The sequence below is a fragment of the Vanessa tameamea genome, chromosome 10, assembly GCF_037043105.1.
Source record: "Vanessa tameamea isolate UH-Manoa-2023 chromosome 10, ilVanTame1 primary haplotype, whole genome shotgun sequence".
NCBI lineage: Eukaryota > Metazoa > Arthropoda > Insecta > Lepidoptera > Nymphalidae > Vanessa > Vanessa tameamea.
In genome coordinates, this window is record NC_087318.1 from 2,463,404 (window position 1) to 2,476,439 (window position 13,036).

At 31.1% G+C, this 13,036-nt stretch overlaps 1 non-coding gene across 1 annotated transcript; it reads left to right on the plus strand.

Annotated features, from left to right (window-relative positions):
• Positions 1–2,775: 2,775 nt before the first annotated feature.
• On the plus strand, positions 2,776–8,229 carry LOC113404257 (uncharacterized). The gene is made up of 3 exons (XR_010309268.1): positions 2,776–2,905; positions 4,718–4,845; positions 8,042–8,229. It is a non-coding gene; the product is annotated as an uncharacterized LOC113404257 (transcript).
• Positions 8,230–13,036: the final 4,807 nt, after the last annotated feature.

A 13,036-nucleotide genomic window follows, 5' to 3' on the forward strand; every position in this document is an offset into this window, starting at 1 on the left:
CGGCAAGGAAATTTGAAATTCTCGGCTCTTCTCTATTGTATTTAAGGTACTTAATTGGATACGCATTAATGCTGTATCGCTTCGAAAATAAGCCGTTGTTTCTCGTAAAAAATAAGGATAAAAAATGGTTATTGTGGGTTATCCCCAAGAGATAGACACCTACCATCGCATTTTTGAAGACCTTTTTAAGGTGTAAGTACAATACTGTAGTACATTATTTTGATCTATCTCGTAGGGTTCAGCCAGCGTTTGCAATGTAAGCGCAAAAAATATGTTTATCTTCAGACAGAAAGCTCTAAAATTATCAGTGTTTTTCTACTACATTGTATGTATCAAACATATAAACCTTTCGCCTGAATCAATCTATCGGTTAAAAAAAACCGCATCAAAATCCGTTGTGTAATTTTAACCATCTAAGCATACATAGAGACAGACAGCGTTAAGCGACTTTGTTTTATACTATGTAATGATACTAAAATAAACCGCTTATTTTTTTAAACCAAATTGATTTTATCAGAATCTTTTATATACATAATAAAATGTTTAAATTATTTTTGCTTTAATATGCTTTAATATTCCAAAAATATGATACCAATTTGAGAATAGTTTTAATATTTAAATGCAAATGTGATCTCAGTAACGGCAAGTTACTAAAGTTCGCATGAGGAGGAATTTTAAGTGACTACTTAGTGAGCGTTCTAGACCTTATTCGATTTATAATCGAGCTTAATCAAAATCGGTTGTTCCTTACTCATAAAAGAAATAATTGGCAAACGAATCGTCAATTTTAGCATTGAGTTAAATGTAACGTTATCATCGGTACGGAATGTAGAATCAGCAAGAATCTCAGTAGTACTTTTTTTAAAAAAAAAGTTGTAGCTAGATTTTTCATTTAAATCAACCGCGTAACGTATTCTCAATTTAAGAATCATGATTATAAAACATTTGGTAGCAGAAACTAAAGTAGAACGAAGCTCACCGTTTTATCGTTGAGCTTCTGAGACATAAAGCATTTTTTGAAATAAGTAACCATGGTAACGTAATTAGTTTTTTCATAGCGTTGAGTGACGAAGTTAGTTTAAAATGTAATCATCTAAAATTTTGGAATATAACTATTTCAAGTAAAATGTAGTCGATCTGGATTTATTTTGAATTCTAGTAAAATTCATGGTTTCGGTATATTTGATCAGTTATAGGTAGGTACTTAAAAAATAATACAAAGTTGATTTTCATTTAAAAATAAAGTAAAATTGCCGTATCCAAAAAAATATTTTTTTTTAGTACAATGTCCATAATTTGACGTCCTTGTTCAAATATATTTTATGAATCAATTAATTAATTATTTATACTTAAATAAAATCAAAATATCTTTCGTCGCCTACAATTAATTGAATATTCGAAATTTTGTTAAATTTATGTTTGTTTTCTTTCTTATTAATGAACAGTAATATAATTATGCGTATCTTATTTCATTTTTATTAAAGACTTATAATTAGTGTGAAAAATAATAGTTTTTTTTTATACTTTCTACTTCAGTTACGTAATTTGGTATCATATTCAAATTTATAAAGTTTAGTCAAAAATAACAATAGTATTACTGGAGAGAATTAATTTTAAAGAATATTATTTAAATATTTAAACATAACATAATACATATTTTATGTTTGTCATGCGTTCAAAGCGCACGGATTGTTTCTGATCTCTGTCGTAGTTTTTTAGAAATGAATCCTTTTTTAACCAGACGCTAAGGCTCGATACTTATTTATCTAGTTCATACTGGTTACGATACGTTCCTCCTCTATTCCAGTACTCTATTCCAATCCAACTTTGACTATTCCTCACAAAAATAAACCTCAGCTGAATCGTAACTAAGGGGCAATTCTACTTTACGCGTTAGTATACGTTTTCGATTCCATTGCAACCCAACGACGAACAACCGTTATGTCTGAATCGTTATGTTAATAAATAGGGAGGCAGTTAAGCGGCAACGATTACTTTCAATTGGATTTTTATAAAGTGAGAATTTTGTTAGTAGAATTAACCCCTTGTTTGAACAATGACATCAGCATAGACGCACAAGTTTGCATACTGCCGTTGATATATGTGCATATTTCATATACTAATAATATTTTAGTAAGAATTTATTCTATATTGATACTATGTCTTGCTGAGTAAGCAAGTGAAAATATGATACTATAAAAACTGTTATTGCAGTACGTACATCATTTAAAATCCGGAACCCAGTGTTGTATGAAAATATTCCTTTTGTCATTTTTATTTTTTGACGATTTCTTTTGTTTTGTATTTGAGTGCGTTCCTGGATGGTATAGGTTGGACACGTTAGGTGGCGCCAGAATAGGGTTCTAGGATTATTGTTATTAAAGAAATAAATTCGATTCTTATGTTACCCATACGAAATCGGGATGGGTAGCAAATTCATAAAATTATGCTATCCATTTTTTGTATTTTATAGGTAGGTCACGACCGCCCATAGATATTGGCGTCTTTTGAAATAATAACCATTCCTTAGAATACACTAATGCGCCACCAACCTTGGGGCTAAGATGTTATGTTCCTTGTGCCTGTAGTTAAGCTGGTTCACTCACCTTTCAAAGCGAAACACAACAATACTGTTTGACGGTAGAAAATCTGATGAGTAGATGATACCAGATGGGCACAAGTTTATTTCTACAAAAAAAGCCCTACCACGAAGTAAAGTTAATGAGACATAATTATAACAAGAATGGTTACAGTTTTTGTTTGTTACAGATTGCTCGTCCTCTTAAGTCTTCTAGTAGGAGTACTATATGGTTTACACATCCTCGCTCAAGATTACCAAGCCATCACTGCACCGAAACTGCTGCGCCTACTTTTTAAACGAGACATTAATTCCACAAACAATTACGTGAGTGTATACTTGTCACTATTCAGAGTTCAAAGTCAGTTCAGTTAAAAGTTTATTAAATAATTATTTTTTGCTAAATTGTTTATTAATACTATATTTATAATATATGTTGATTATTACAACATAGTCCTCCAATATATCATAGACCTTTTAATCAAAGACAATGAGATTTAGTCATAGACAAAACTTTTACTAATATTATATATTTCTAACAGTAAGTTAAGAGGGCTTATGCCGTTTTCAGAACTTCAGACTTTCTAAAGGGATTGTGACTTAAGTATTTACCAGTTACTTAAAGAAATGATACTGTACAAAAGTTTAGTCTCTTTTTAATAGAATCTATTGAAAAAAATAAATAAAAAATACAAAAAAAAATACATTTAAAGAGATCGCTGTTTTACCCATAAAAATGAGTTGTAAATTCATCAAGTAACATCCGCTGTAAGTTAATAACTAAAACCTAATTCGCCTGTATCGAGGTGCTCCTCCCTATTGTATACCCGAGTTTGGGTTATTTAGGGTTCAATGTTCTTGTGAAATGTTGAAAACTTGTCTTTTAAATGTTATAAATACTATAGTTAATTTACTTATACCTCAGATCACATTATATGTTTTGAGTGAAGGTCTGGATAAGTAATACTCAGTTGATTGACTTTCTTTCATACTTCGCAGTTATAGAAAAATCTTCAGAAATTTGCTTTTGTCCGATGATTCTGCTGGATGTATTTATTCGTTTTCCATCCGTTCTCTTTAAAAACAAAGATTGCTTTTGCCTATTATATAACAAGGCTATAGGCTTGATATTTACCTCATATAAAAAATATACTAATTAAAAATTTATCTCATCTAATTCAATGTCCAACGGGATATAAAAAAATACGCACAATGTTTCCGATAGTTTTATCGAAAATCTACCGTTTCGGTGCCAGATGTCAAGCGGCAACTAAAATGGTAAAATTACCCTAACCTTATCCGACCTTAGCAATAAAAACATTAGTAGTTCGAAAACAACAATTGTTAGAACAAAATAAATACTTATATATAGTCTACGAAGTCTAACAGTATTAAAACAGTCAAAACTTGAATATTTATAATTTTATTTCAACTTGTCAGCAAAATATAAATCTAAAAAATCTATCATAAAAAATGTTGTCGTTGTATAGGTAAATGTTAAGTATCTTATTTGTAAATACCACTATAAAATACATTACATACGAACAATATTAAAGATTAAAAAAAAAATGTTTTTACTGGTTAAAAACAAAGACCTATGGACAAATTGGTAGGCTTATAGCAACATACACCAAACGCTTACGAATCACACACACGCATCTTTTCCTCATCCTGCAGTTGAAGTCATCATTAATTTCAAGCATCTTTTCTATAATTATATTAATTGGAAGTTCTTTATTATTTGTTGATTCTATATAACTTACTATGTTATCCCAACATTTAATACGGTCAAGAATACTAATCTCAATCACACAATAGATAATTTAAATACATTTATATAGATAAAATACACGATGCTCAGTAATAAAAATTAATGAAGGCCTTAAAATGCATTTATACTAAAAGATATGAAATTTACTTTTAAAATTCAATACATTATTATTAATTACATTATGTTTAATAGCCATCAAGGAAATATATAACGAATGTAGATCATAAAATATAAGCCTCAAGATATTTTTTATCATATCTACACTAAACACCACTTCTTTAATGAGCTTAAGAAATTTATACGAAAATGTTTATATTAATAATATTTGGTAACAAAAGATGTTAAACAATTTACGCTTTTACTTCTAGACTCCAACAGTAAGATGGAAGAGAATATTAAAATACGATCCACTACAATGTGCCCGGTACCTCTATTGTGATCTTGGAGCTCGTTCAGCAGACAGTGACTTGCGACGAGGTTTAATATACATGTTGGCGTAAGTATTATAATACAAAAATATCTTGATTATTAACACTGCCCTCCCCGACTTCGTGAAAAGTTACCATTTGGCTGTGCGTTGACAGGCGGGACAAACGATTTTGTGAGTATACTAATAATTATATTAATAAAGACTCTTTGTTTGGATTTATTGATTCACGTTAAAACTAATCGAGTTATTTAATTAGTAGAGACAGAAAATAGTTATCACGAATATTTGGAGCAAACATTTTCGCTAAATGAGAGTGTCAGGAAAAGTTGCCAAAGGTAATTGGTACCTATATGTATATATATACTACATCAACTTAGTTTCAACGGTCTCGTGATCGGGATTTAAGTCCTGATATCAAACCCCGAGCAAGTCAAAAGTTATTGATTTACAATGATTACCGTAATAATGTAGATTCACCAGTTGACCAAACATTCTACTGCACAAATTCTTTATATTGCTGAGTGGCGTGACTTACGTACGTTTAAATAAATATTCTAATTTCTTGTTATATTATATTTCTAGAAAGATAAATGCGCAACATTTTCTTCGGAAATCGACTGCATTAAAACTAGATACAGATTTATTTTTAATACTATACCTTTTTTTGAAGACCTGTTACGCATAGGTAAAATCCGAAATACTTCATTACGTAGTATAAAACAAAGTCGCTTACGGCTGTATGTATATATGCTTAAATCTATAAATTCACACAACGGATTTGGATGCAGTTTTTTTTTATGGATAGATTGATTCACTGATAATTTTAGAGGTTTCTGAAGTGATGTCGGAAATAAACACATTTTTTGCGCTTACATTGCAAACGCTGGCTGAACCCTACGAGATACATCAAAATAATGTACTACAGTATAGTACACCTCAAAAAAGTATTCAAAAAAGTCAGCGAGGGTATATGTCTATCTCTCAGGGATAACTCACAATAATCATTTTTTATCCTTTACTTTTTACGAGAAATAATGGCTTATTTTCGAAGCGATTTTAAGCAATACAGCATTAATCCTTTTCCAATTAAGTACCTTGAATACATTGTGCATTTAATATAAATCAATATTGCCCTTTACGGCATGTAATTGAAATGAATATTTTTTACGAAGATATTACAGATTTAAAACGCAGGGATATAGCGGTTTGAATTGTACTGAAAAGCTGTGAACGTTGTAAGACATTCTGTAGTATATTTAGTATCAGCATTGCATCCGTGCGAAGCCGGGGCGGGTCGCTAGTAAAAAATAAATATATGTATATGTCAACGTCTGCTATTGTAAATGTGTTTACTCGGAAGTCGATAACGATAACTGTCAAAAAGTGTGTCGTTAAATCACTTGAACGAGCACCGTGTAGCACGTCTGAAGTTTCTGCGATGTGTCGCCGATTTCGCGGGTGCAACTCTGTCAATTAGATATGTAGCTACCTAGTCCATTATTGATTCGTTTAACTGTTTATATTGGGAAGTTTATTTGACCTTATTAGGTTTTACCATGACTTTTAATTTGATCCATGGTTATAAAAACACCAATAAAGAATAGAATACTAAATAAAATACATAAATTGTCTAAAAATTTTTGGTATCCGATTTAATTTTTATTATTTTCAATAGCGATAAATACTACCGCAAATGTTGTGTTAATAATATATTTTCTACTTAGCGCCTAATATAAATATCTATATATAGAGAGGAAAAAAAATCGGATGAAATTATGCCTTGTGTATATCTATAAACGCACATTGAACTCTGTAGATTTAACTTGGCAACTGCTTCTCAACAAGGCAGAAGACTTTGCTCAACGGACTATTGACCTACAAATTACGAACTGTAATGTACGTACATACAACGTATACAACGTACATGAAATAATAATATTATAAGTATGCGTTTGTTGGTAGTGTCGCAAGTTGTGAGGTAACTGAGCCATAAGTTTTATCTTTAAGAGTTTTTTATATATCGCCTTCAAACAGGTTTACTAAATGCGTTCGACCCTTATGCACGATATGCGTCTTGCTTGTTTGCATTAAGCACTTTCACGTTTGCATAACAATCTTACTTGGAAACGAGACAGTCAGGTTTATAACTGTAGCTGTGATATTCGCTAAGGAGTTCTAGAAACCAGTAGCATCATTAATAGGGGTCATCATACACTTGAAGCAGGACAGTTATGTAGATTATTACGACTATAAATACTATAAGATTGTGATATTAATATGCAAGTTTCATATAACATTTATTTTAAAAAAATATCACAAAATTATTTGATATCGTGTTAAAAAAAGAACTGTCATTTCAAAAGTGAAAATTAAATTGGACAACTTTGTGATATTCAATACTGTTATATTAAGAATTTTCATACAATACTCGTGGTTATTTCCAAATTCATCGACAGGTTGATGGCGGATCGGTTCTCAGCAATTGAGCTGACGTCATAATACCTTTTGTGGAAAATGAATAGTTTTTGATCCTGATTGTGATAAAAAAAACTACTATAATTCAATAACAGAATAAAACTATCTACTAAATATTGAGCCGAGATGGCCCAGTGGTTAGAACGCGTGCATCTTAACCGATGATTTCGGGTTCAAACCCAGGCAAGCACCACTGAATTTTCATGTGCTTAATTTGTGTTTATAATTCATCTCGTGCTCGGCGGTGAAGGAAAGCATCGTGAGAAAACCTGCATGTGTTTAATTTCAACGAAATTCTGCCACATGTGTATTCCACCAACCCATATTGGAGCAGCGTGTTGGAATATGCTCCAAACCTTCTCCTCAAAGGGAGAGCAGGCTGCTAATGTACTAAATATTAAGCAAATAACATAAGAATCTTCAGAAACAATTAACAACAATTTTATGATTAATTTTGGAGAAAACATACACTTAAATAAAAACAAAACAAGGGTTAATATTTAATACCTACCTATATCTATACTAATATTAAAAATGTGAAAGTAACTTTGTCTATCTGTCTGTTGCTCTTTCAAGGCCAAGCCATTAAATGGAATTTGAAGAAATTTGGTAAAAAGCAAGCTTGAACTCCAAGAAAGGACATAAGCATTATTTTTATGCCTAACACATGACGTCCGAACCTTAAAACGCGAGCGAAGGCGCGGACTACAACTAGTGAACTATGTACTTATATAACCACTACCAAAAAATGTTCAAAGCTGGCTTTAATCCCTTTTTTCTGTTGCAGCTTAGAAGTAAAGGAAGAGGACAAAATAGCTCAGAAAGAATTCGAATCCGCATACTCCAAGGGAAGATCAATACGCAATAATCCGGAACATTGTAAAAAAAAATATTCAATATGTCCCTTCGATGCTCCTTTATTACTTGATTTGGTAAATTATATACTTAAAACAAAGAGTTGACGTCTAAGTGATACATTTTTTTTGAAAACAGTATTTTCAAAAAAACCCTTAAACTGTATTTACTGGTTAATCCATTAATGTACAAATTATATTTGTTAATTTAATTAAAGAAAATTGTTCACCGACGTGTTATTATGTTATATTTTTAAAATATTTTAAATCATATACCTAATGTTATCAATGACGTTCACGCACTTAATAATATATAATATTTAATAATTTATATAAACTTAAAGCTTCTTCGAAACACGCTGCATTTCTGGCATAAGTTCTACGTACATTGCTTTCGTAGATTTATTTTTCAATTGTACATTACAAAAAAACGTCTTCACATTTGTTACTAAAGATAATATTTTAAGCATTTATATTGATTCTCTTGTCAATTGGCATTCATGTCAATATCATCTGTCTGCAATTTTGTGAGGCACGTGGGTTAGATTGACGATTGAAGTGTAATTAATTAGGTCTACTTTCATGAAAAGGCATTAGAAAATAAAATAGTTCTATTTTTATTCCTTTTGAATGTAGCTTAATTAATATTTCTTTGAATTGAAGGTATTTTTTATTGATTTTAATAAGTATAAAGTTCAAAGCCAAGTTCGGAATGTAGGTTATACTTAGAAGAACCGATCAGAAACTGAGTATTTACTCTTTTTCACAAGTGAAATTCAAGTATATAGGTACAATTAAATTTACGAATGTTTCTCCAGAGGTCATAATTTGACCGTAACCAATGTTGAAAATTTGATAACAATATGCATGCATCAATATGTTTCGGATTCCGTAACATCAGTTACCAAATATTAAAAAGAACGACATTTCCCAACTAGAGAAGAACTCAAGAAGAAAATGTAGTGAACTCTTTTGTCTAAGCTTATTTATTAAAATATATTCTGCGCCTGCGTAAGCGCCTGCGCAAGTGCGTGGGTGCGATCTCTTAAAAAAGTTTTAAAATAACATCTAAGGCGCCTCAGTTCTGGACCAGACTTGAATATCTTCGGCGTAACACCGCTAACAAGTGTCACCCGGGTTATTTGCTTCTCAAAGGCCTGTCTGTATGGAAATCCACAAATACGAATTTTAGGCTTTTTGTTCATATATTCCATACTAGCTGATCCGATAGACTTTGTCCTCGTCTGAGCTATGAATATACATTTCAAATTGGAAATAATAATTGAAAAAAAAATAAAATCAGAAACAATTATGATAGAAATACTTTTTCTTAAACGTTCTTAAATTTTCTAAATATTTCCAGTTTAAAATAATATGTAAACGAAGTTATGTCGTGTCCAGGGAAAATAGGGGTTTGTATATATATATATACATAGATAGATAGATATGGATATTGTTGTATTGAAGTTATATGAAATTATAATAGTTATGAATTATAGCATCATCTCTAATAATTAGATAAATATAATTTTTCGTCGCTCTCTTCTTTTGCTTACATAATGTCGGAGAATATCATAATTTTCACAGTAGAAGTTATTCAAATCAATTAGCTTAATGAAATTTAATTAACTTCGACATCTATACTGAAGTATTCTCGCAAAACGTCTACGATAACATTTTGTGGTAAACGTCATTGAGAATAAATTGCGGGACTATGTATTATTATTATATGATATATAAGACGTACATATATGCTGTTTATTATATGAATAGTGTATAATATTAAGTTACTGTTATGATATTAAATTATAATACCTCCTTTACATTGTCTGTGAATAATTGTTAGTGCTCTCATTTTTTAGTATATATTACAATAATATTTGCTCTACAAATAGCTAGATTATTCGGGTGTCTAAAAGTTATTGTAGTATTAAATCACCTTAACGCTGTTAAATATATGAAAATAATACGAATTATCTTTTATTGCATAAATAATGGACTGTAAACACTGTTTGTATAATATTAAATTACTTTTTTTTATTAATCATAAACTGACGTAATATCCTGGAAAGCAAAATTTTACGATCTTTTCATCAATTCTTTTTATAATTTCGTATATTAGAGTAAAATTCGTAAAACGTGTTTTTCATATTAAAATAAGCTTAATTTTACTGTACGAGCTTATAGTATTAAATAATAAACACGTTAGATTAATTTGAAATGTTTCACTAAGTTTAAGGAAAACGTAATTTTGAAGATGTAATAAATATTAAGTATTTAGTGGCATGTTTAAGTAATGATAATAATTGATGACCTTGACCCTCTGGGTTTACTGCCGTTTACTCAATAACTATGATTGATCTGAATTATGGTAGAAATATCTATTCCGACGTGCTCTCACTGGTGCCCGTGGTTTGTTACCCCGGGCTGACGCTACTTTGCTTAACGCCTTCCGCTTTAGAAAACCACCTGAGCATACTATGTGCGATCGGTCAATTCGCTTCTATGGCAGTTTTCTGTGTCTTTTAACACAATTTGAGCATAGTCGCGTTTTTCTGAATAACGACTGGTTCTTAACGACCGTATTTTTCAATTCAATTGAAAAAAAATCGCCAACATGCCCAAGGCCTACAACTTTTCTAGAAAAGTGTTCCTTCAAAGATCAGTATTTATGACCATAAACTTTGAAAGACTTTTTTTTCTAGATTTGACCTCGAAAATGATATATGCGAATTTTTCAGCGCCTGGAAATATATATGTATACCAAAATGTAGGCAGTGGGTGGTGAGGCGTTAGCCAAAGTTTATCCAATTAAGTCTAATATCATCTCAACGACCTTCAACATTTTGATGTTTTAGCCACGCCGTTATTATTATATTAGCTCAATAAATGTAATGTAATAAAAGTAATTTAATGTAAAATTACTTAAACTTACTAATTGGAAAACGTGTTTTTGAACACAGTAATTTTAGTAATACGAAAAAGAGTTGGTCTTTTATCATAAATGAAGATAACAGTCCTTGAAATTCAATAGAAATCTATTTAGATTCTGTCAGCGTCTTAAATGAAATTAACAAACTAAGTTCTATCATAATTACAGACTTTTTTAATGGTTTATTTTTCATTTGAGAATGAAATAAATAATATTAGTTGGTTGAATTGTAAAATATATTATACTTTAGGTAAAAAAGTGAACGTATATAGACGAAAATGTATGCTTTTTTTAATGCTTTCAAAAGTTGTAAATCAGGCTGCACGTATAATAATTTGCGGAAATTCATCCTATCATCATTATATAACCATAGTTCAAGGAAGTGTTTTATATAATAGCCAAGGCCGGTTTTAGAGGTCTGGAGGCACTGGGGCAAGAAATGAGTGAAGGCTCTTAATTATTTTTTAATCTTAATCTAATATTGAGATTTTGTGATAGTGAACGCAGAAATAATAAATATATAAATATTTAATTAATTCCTAAGCATTAAACTTGCTTATTAATTGTCAAATAAAGAAAATACGCTGATCTGAGAAGAGCCGACGGAAAAACTTTTTTAAAACACACTTTACTTGGTGGGCTTTGTGTTGACCCGTCTCGGTACATATATCTGACGTATGCTACTAGTATTTTACGCCAACAATTCTCAAGAACCATCCGAGTTTTCAATGCACTCTTGTTGACTTTTTTACCGCGTATATTAAGACGATTTAATAAAACTTTCACAAGAAGACAATTACCTGCTGGTAGAGCTTTTTTCGAGCCTGTCTGGGTACCACCCACTCATAACTACAGCCACAAGGGACATAGCATCTTAGTTAAGGTTGGTCGCACTTTGGCGATGTAAGGAATGGTTAATATTTCATACAGCGCTATTTTCTATGGGCGGTGGTGACCACTTACCATCAGTTGGCCTATTTTCACATCCGCCTACCTATCTCATGAAAAAAAAAAACAAGAATTATTTTCAAATCACCAATCACCAAAATAGAATAAATGAATTATAGTAAAATATTCTTAATTTCTTTTAGAAATGTGAGTTATAAAAAAGTAGGGCATATCTTAAAAGCCTCAGACAACTGTTTATTAGTAATAAGTACTCTTTTCTGAAAAAGACACTTAGTTTTAACAGCTAACAAGACTTAGAATTAACATTTTAAGACGGTTTGGCTTACAAACGGAATGATTAACAAGAGGAGACATTTTTAATTCATTAAGAAAAAAAAATTGAAAACGGTAAAATTGTTATACTACAAATTAAAATTTATATTTCGAACAACTAATACCTACGATAATATTGAAATATTAGTTTAATGGGAACAACGTCTTTCGTACCTAGTTCATGTCCAACGAGGTATAAGAAGACGAGTTTCATATCAAAAGATAAGCAATTTTCTATACGCAATTGAGATATAATTTTTAATTTTAGTAGGACTGACATGTTTATAAATATAGGCGATCCGAGAAGTATAATAATAACGTAATCTGAGGTTTAATGCTAACTAATCCGAAAGTCAGTTTGTTTATTCCGCATACACGTCTTGATTGGTCAAACTATTTAATCAAAATATTCATACACATTTTCACGGATACTGCTATGGATCTGCGCTGTCATTCCCTTGCTTCCGTTGGCGGAGCCACAAGCTGCTATAACAATAACCTTGACAAAGGTGGTAGATTCATGATGTATTCACATAATGGCAATAAGACATGTTCTTATTTTATGTAATAGGTACGTGGTCGGGCAAATGGGCCACCTGGTGGTAAGTGGTTACCACCGCCTATAGACATTGATGCTGTGGGAAATAATAACCATTCCTCATGTCACATCAATGTGCCACCAACCTTGGAAGCTAAGATGTTATGTCTCTTGTGCCTGTAGTTACACTGGTTCACTCACCCATCAAACCGGAACACAACAATAGTATTGTATATG